The following is a 7,140-nucleotide window of genomic DNA, read 5'->3' as shown; positions in this document are numbered from 1 at the left end:
TGAGGGCCGTATACAAAAGACCCACATTTGATATCATCCTCAAAGGGGAAAAACAAGAAATAAAACAAGGATGTCCACTCTCACCATTACTATTTAGTACTGGAAGTCTTAGCCTCAGCCATCAGACTCAGCCATCAGACAACAGAAAGAAATAAAAGTCATCCAAATCAGCAAGGAAGAAATCAAACTTTCACTATTTACAAATGACATGATACTCTATGTAGAAAACCCAAAAGAGGGGCAGCTGTGTGGCTCAGTCGTTAAACGTCTGCCTTTGGCTCAGGTCATGATCCCAGGGTTCTGAGATCAAGCCCTGCATCGGGCTCCCTGCTCGGTGGGAAGCCTGCTTCTCCCTCTCCCACTCCCCCTGCTTGTGTTCCCTCTCTCGCTGTCTTTCTCTCTGTCAAATAAATAAAATCTTAAAAAAAAAAAGAAAGAAAGAAAACCCAAAGACTCCATCAAAAAATTGCTAGAACTCATACATAGATTCAGCAAAGTTGAGGGATATAAAATCAATGCACAGAAATCTGTTGCCTTTCTATACACCAAAAACAAAGCAGCAGAAAAAGAAATCGAGGAATTGATCTCATTTGCAATCACACCAAAATGATAAGATACCTAGGAATAAACCTAACTAAAGCAGTTAAGGTCTACACTCTGAAAACTTATGAAAGAAATTGAAGAGGACACAAAGAAATGGAAAAGCCTTCCACTCTCATGGTTTGGAAGAACAAACATTGTTAAAATGTCTATACTAACCAAAGCAAACTATACATCTAATGTGATCCCTATCAAAATGCCACCAGCATTTCTCACAGAGCTAGAACAAACAATCCTAAAATTTGTATGGAACCACGAAAGACCCCTAACAGCCAAAGAAATCTTGAAAAAGAAAAACAAACCTAGAGGCAGCACAGTTCTGAATTTCAAGCTATATTACAAAGCTTCAGTCATCAAGAAAGTATGGTACTGGCACAAAAACAGACACATAGATCAATGGAACAGAATAGAGAACCCAGAAATGGACCCACAACTATATGGTCAACTAATCTTCAACAAAGCAGGAAAGAATATCCAACGTAAAAAGAGAGTCTCTTCAACAAATGGTGTTGGGGAAAGTGGACACCAACATGCAAAAGAATGAAACTGAACCACTTTCTTACAGCATACACAAAAATAAATTCAAAATGGATGAAAGACCTAAATGTGAGAGAGGAAGCCATCAAAATCCTAGAGGAGAACACAGGCAGCAACCTCTGTAACCTTGGCTGGCTGCAGCAACTTCTTACTACATACATCGCAGAAGGCAAGGGAAACAAAAGCAAAAATTAACTCTTAAGACTTCATCAAGACAAAAAGCTTCTGCACAGGGAAGGAAACAATCAACAAAACTAAAAGTTAACCTACAAAATGGGAAAAGATATTTGCAAATGATATATCTGATAAAGGGTTAGTATCCAAAAATCTATAAAGAACTTATCAAACTCAACAACCAATAAACAAATAATCCAGTTAAGAAATGAGCAGAAGACATGAATGTCTTCAAGGAAGACATTTTAATGTCCTCAAAAAATGTCCAAAGAAGACATCCAGATGGCTAACAGACACATGAAAAGATGCTAAACATCACTCATCATTAGGGAAATACAAATCAAAACCATGATGAGATATCACCTCACACCTGACAGAATGGCATAAATTAACAACATGAGAAACAATAGGTGTTGGCAAGAATGCACACAAAAGGGAACCCTCTTACACTGTTGGTGGGAATGCAACCTGGAGTACCCACTCTGGAGAACAGTTTGGAGGTTCCTCAAAAAGTTAAAAATAGAACTACCCTACAATCCAGCAATTGCACTACTAGGTATTTACCCAAAAGCTATAAAAATACATATTTGAAAGGGTACCCTGATGTTTACAGCAGCATTATAAACAATAGCCAAACTATGGAGAGAGCCCAAATGTCCATAGACTGTTGAATGGACAAAGAAGATGTGGTGTATATATGTATAATGGAATATTACTCAGCCATCAAAAAGAATGAAATCTTGCCATTTGCAATGACATGGATGGAACTAGAGTGTATTATGTTAAGTGAAGTAAGTCAGAGAAAGACAGTCTCACTTATACATGGATTTAAGAAAGAAAACAGATGAACATATGGGAAGGGGGGAAAAAGGAGAAAGGGAAACAAACCATAAGTGATTCTTAACGATACAGAAAAAACTAAGGGCTGATGGAGGGAGGTGGGGGGAGATGGGCTAGATGGGTGATGGGTATTCAAGAGGGCACCTGTTGTGATGAGCACTGGGTGTTGTACGTACCTGATGAATCACTGAATTCTACTCCTGAAACTAATATTGCACTATATGTTAACCAAAATTTAAATTAAAAAAAAAACACGGTATGTCCCTCAAAGATTTAAGGTTCTTTCTGATTGCTTTCATCAGCATTTTATAACTTTCATTATATAAATCCTGTATATGCTTTGTTAGATTTATACCTAAGTATTTCATTCTTGGAGAAATTCTTAGTCACATTTTTAAATTTTGGTTTTCACATGTTCATTATCAGTGTATATGCATACATATATTGACATTATGTGTTATGTGTTGCTCTTGTATCCTGTGTTTTTATGACAACTGCTTTAGGTCTTATTAGATAAGGCCAACATTTGATTCAATTCAATATTAGCATCTATTGATTGCTTTTCTCATTCATGTTTTTCTCAGTGTTTTATTCATAGTTTTCCTGGTCTTTGGTATAATACATGATTTTCTATTTTATGCTATTTTATTTCTATTTTAAGCAACTTCTTACTACATACATCGCAGAAGGCAAGGGAAACAAAAGCAAAAATTAACTCTTAAGACTTCATCAAGACAAAAAGCTTCTGCACAGGGAAGGAAACAATCAACAAAACTAAAAGTTAACCTACAAAATGGGAAAAGATATTTGCAAATGATATATCTGATAAAGGGTTAGTATCCAAAAATCTATAAAGAACTTATCAAACTCAACAACCAATAAACAAATAATCCAGTTAAGAAATGAGCAGAAGACATGAATGTCTTTTGATTATTAGGAGACTCAATCTTAAATCTTTTTTCAGCTGATAATTTGCTTTTAGGTTTAGGTTTAGCAGGTGAATTCTGTTGTACTTTTGTGGGGTTTAGTTTCACTGACAGTTTTAGTTTTCAGAGCCCTTGCAATGCTTTTGGTCGGCTTCATTCTTCTGTCGGAGCTCCTGATCAAGTCCCGCTGGTGTCATCGATGGGGACAAAGAGCATCTCCCTTGGCTGCCTGGTATTACTGGGCTCCTTTTGTGGGGTATGTGAGAGCAAAATCTTTTGAGCCTGTGTATCCTTATTCACTGGGTGGAGGGCAAATAAATGCAGGTCTCTGGGATGCTGCCCTTGCTGTAGGATCAAGCTACCTGCTGGTGCCTTAGCTGTGAAATGAGGGCTAAGATGGTTCACCGTGTTCTTAAGTTCAGTGGATCAAACTGCTGCCCGCGAGGGGATACTGATATGGCAATTCACAACATTTTGTAAGCATAAAAAGGGCATGAGAACAGCAGAGACCTTTGGTTTTTAAAGTGTGGTCCCTGGGATGCCTTGGTGGCTCAATCGTTAAGCATCTGCCCTCAGCTCAGGCCATGATCCCAGGGTCCTGGGATCAAGCCCCATATTGGGCTCCCTGCTCGCAGGGAGCTTGCTTCTCCCTCTCCTCCCTGCTTGTGCTTTCTCTTGCTATCTCTCTCTCTCTCAAATAAACAAATAAAACTTTAAAAAAAAAATAAAGTGTGGTCCCTGAACCAGCATCAACCCCATCAACCAGACACTGGTAGGAAATGCAAATGGAAACTCTGATTCAGACCTACTCAGTCAGAAACTTCAGAGTGGAGCCCAGAAAACTGTATTTTTATAGGCCCTTCAGCTACTTCTGATGACACAGTTAGAGACAAGTTAGAGAACCATGACATAGACAATGGCTATATTGAAGTGAATGTGGCCTCCCAGTGCCCCCTTCTGTTCCTCACAGAGATGTCCCCAGAACAGTCTTATAACGGGAAGAAGAATCTGCCCAGTGCTAGGATCCCACAACAAAATGATTCATGACTATTTACTCCACAAATACTCTTTTCTACCCAAGCTGGAAGAACCACATTAGCAATCTGAAACAACCACACAAGATACACTACCACATAAGACAATAATTATCCCATTCAAAAAGCCACATAAAAAATTCTGTTATTTTTTATTCTTCACCTACATTTCTTCATCCTAAATAATCTTCTGTAATATATTGTCTTTTAAGACTTAAAAAAAAAAAAAACCAACCAACTCCCCCCTCAAAAAATAAAAGACTTTGAGAGGCAAGATAGTGGTTAAGAAAATATATTCCAGAGCCAAACTGCCTGGGTTCAAACCCAGCCTCCATCATGCAGCAATTGTGAAATTGTACTTTACTTCATATAAGGGCTATATGAGAATTAAATGAGAAAGTAGATGTATAAATATAGAACTGTGCTCCATAAATGACGGCTATTAATGCACTAATATCATCCATGATACCCCAGCCACGTGGAAATTGCTTTAATTTGCTTTTCTAGTACTTGAGACAGGAATATGTGATTTTAGCCACATTCCTATCACATATTTTATCTTCTCCACAGGTAAAGTAAGAGTATTAGTTTGGAGTTTCTCTTACATTAACCACCTAAGAGGTGGGCGGTAAAAAGCAACTTCTCCCTTTTCCTCTCCGCCATCTGCTCAGCAGCTGCAAAGCAGCGACCACGTGTGAATGCGTCTCCGTCCATGTTGGCCAGCCTGGTGTCCAGACTGGCAATGCCTGCTGGGAGCGCCACTCCCTGAAACATGGCATCCAGCTCAATAGCCAGGTGCCAAGTGACAAGACCACTGGGGGAGGAGATGACTCCTTCAACACCTACTTCAGTGAGCTGGGTGCTGACAAGCATGTGCTCAGAGCAGTGGTTATAGCCTAGAACCTTTCTGTCGATTATGGCAAGAAGTACAAGCTAGAGTTCTCCATTTACCCAGCCCATCAGGTTTCCACAGCTGTAGCTGAACCCTACAACTCCAACTCCATCCTCACTCCCCACAGCACCCTGGAGCACTCAGATTGTGCCTTCATGGAAGACAATGAGGCCATCTATGGCATCTGTTGTATTAACCTTGAACTTGAATGCCCAAACTACACTAACCTTAACTGCCTTATTAGCTAGGTTGTGTTCTCCATCACTGCTTGCCTAAGATTTTATGGAGCCCTGAATGTTGACCTGACAGAATTCCAGACCAACCTGGTGCCCTATGCCCATATCCACTTCCTTCTGGCCACATATGCTTCTGTCATCTAAGTTGAGAAAGCCTACGTGAACATCTTTCTGTAGCAGAGGTCACCAATGTGTGCTTTGAGCCAGCCAACCAGAAGGTGAAATGTGACCCTCGCCATGGTAAATACGTGGCTTGCTGCCTGCTGTACCATGACAGTGCAGTTCCCAAAGATGTCAACGCTGCCATTGCCACCATCAAGACCAAGCGTACCATCCAGTTTATGAACTGATGCCACATCGGCTTCGATGTTGGCCTTAATTTCAGCTTCCCACTGTGGTACCTGGCAGAGACCTGGCCAAAGTATAGCGAGCTGTGTGCGTGCTGAGCAGCACCACAGCCATTGCTGAGGCCTGGGCTCGCCTGGACCGTAAGTGTGACCTTGTGTATGCCAAGCGTGCCTTTGTTCACTGGTATGTGGGGAAGGGCATGAAGGAAGGAGAGTTTTCTGAGGCCCAGGAAGACATGGCTGCCGTTGAGAAGGATTATGAGGCAGTTGGTGTGGACGCTGTTGAAGGAGACTGTGAAGAGGAAGTAAAGGAATACTAAACGTAAAAAATGTCACAAGGGTCCTGCTTTTACAGGGCAGCTTATTCTGTATGTAGCAGTGTACACTCTCATATACAATTACTGACCTAGGTTTTAAAATCAATGTTTTGTTACAGATGCAAGCCATCCATTTCTCTGATGGGTCTGAGCAAATTATTCTGCCTTAAATGAGGGGGAAAAATAAGAATATCAGCTTGGATGATAGGAGTATACTCTCATCGTGGATCACAGTTAAACTAAATTACACAAAAATGGTTTTAACCTGATTACTATATTGTATTGATTGGATTAATCAATTCCCTGTGTTCTGGATGTATTTTGTTCTTCCTCTCTATATATCACTAAGAATATTTTATCAATGTAACTTTTATAGATCTGATAACCAAAATAGAATGTAAGTTTCATAAAAGTACAGTACCTTACATACATTTATATCCCCAGCACCACAGTTTATAGTGTCTGACATATAATAGGTACTGAAAATACATCTGTGGAGCTGAACTTTTGAAGAAACTTTTATGGCAGTTATCCATTTAAAGCCAATGAAAACTATTTTTGTTTGTTTTTTTCCCCTCTGATACTCTTCTTGGACTCTCTGCTTTATAAAGAACTTTAGAATGTTAAGAATTGATGTTAAAAGAGTCTTTTTAAATTCTTAAATCGCACTAAATCTGTCACTGCAGATTTTTTGTTACTTCCTTACATAGTTTCTATGTTCAAACTTTGAAGATTTTCTCAATCTTCCATTATTTGCTCTCTGGAACATCTTCTATCCAAAATCCCCCAGTGCTTCCCAGATTGTTCCAGTCATATAACACAAAACTCCTATTTCCCTATATCTTCACTTTTCTTTATGTGCAACACTGTCATCTCTTGGAAGTTGCTCAAATTCTGCACTCATTCTTCCTCTCTGTAGTATACGGCCACGCAGCGTTGCTTTGTTTAGAGGTTTTGATGGGTGATAATCATCTTGTTACACAAAACTTATGTTCCTCAGCTCATGCTGGCCCCAGATGGCCTCCGTAACCATTTCCCTCCAAACTGCCCAATATACATCAGAGCCCTTCTTATAACACACAAAGGTCTTTGAATTTGCCCTCTGTTAAACTTATTTGTCTCACGGGCTGACACCCTGCTCGGTCTAACACTTCTCAACAAGTGTCTAATACAATTATTCATTCATAATGAGCATTTCCATTTTGGATGCCAGACTATTTTCTTTCTGGTCCTCAGC

General features: G+C 39.7%; 1 pseudogene; it reads left to right on the top strand.

Annotated features, from left to right (window-relative positions):
* The first annotated feature begins 5,020 nt into the window (after nt 1–5,020).
* Nucleotides 5,021–5,906, top strand: LOC109488395 (annotated as a pseudogene).
* Nucleotides 5,907–7,140: the final 1,234 nt, after the last annotated feature.

This window comes from Ailuropoda melanoleuca, chromosome 6 (genome assembly GCF_002007445.2).
Source record: "Ailuropoda melanoleuca isolate Jingjing chromosome 6, ASM200744v2, whole genome shotgun sequence".
Lineage (NCBI taxonomy): Eukaryota > Metazoa > Chordata > Mammalia > Carnivora > Ursidae > Ailuropoda > Ailuropoda melanoleuca.
The sequence above is the reverse complement of the archived record's forward strand: the minus strand, read 5'-3'. Positions and strand labels throughout refer to the sequence as shown.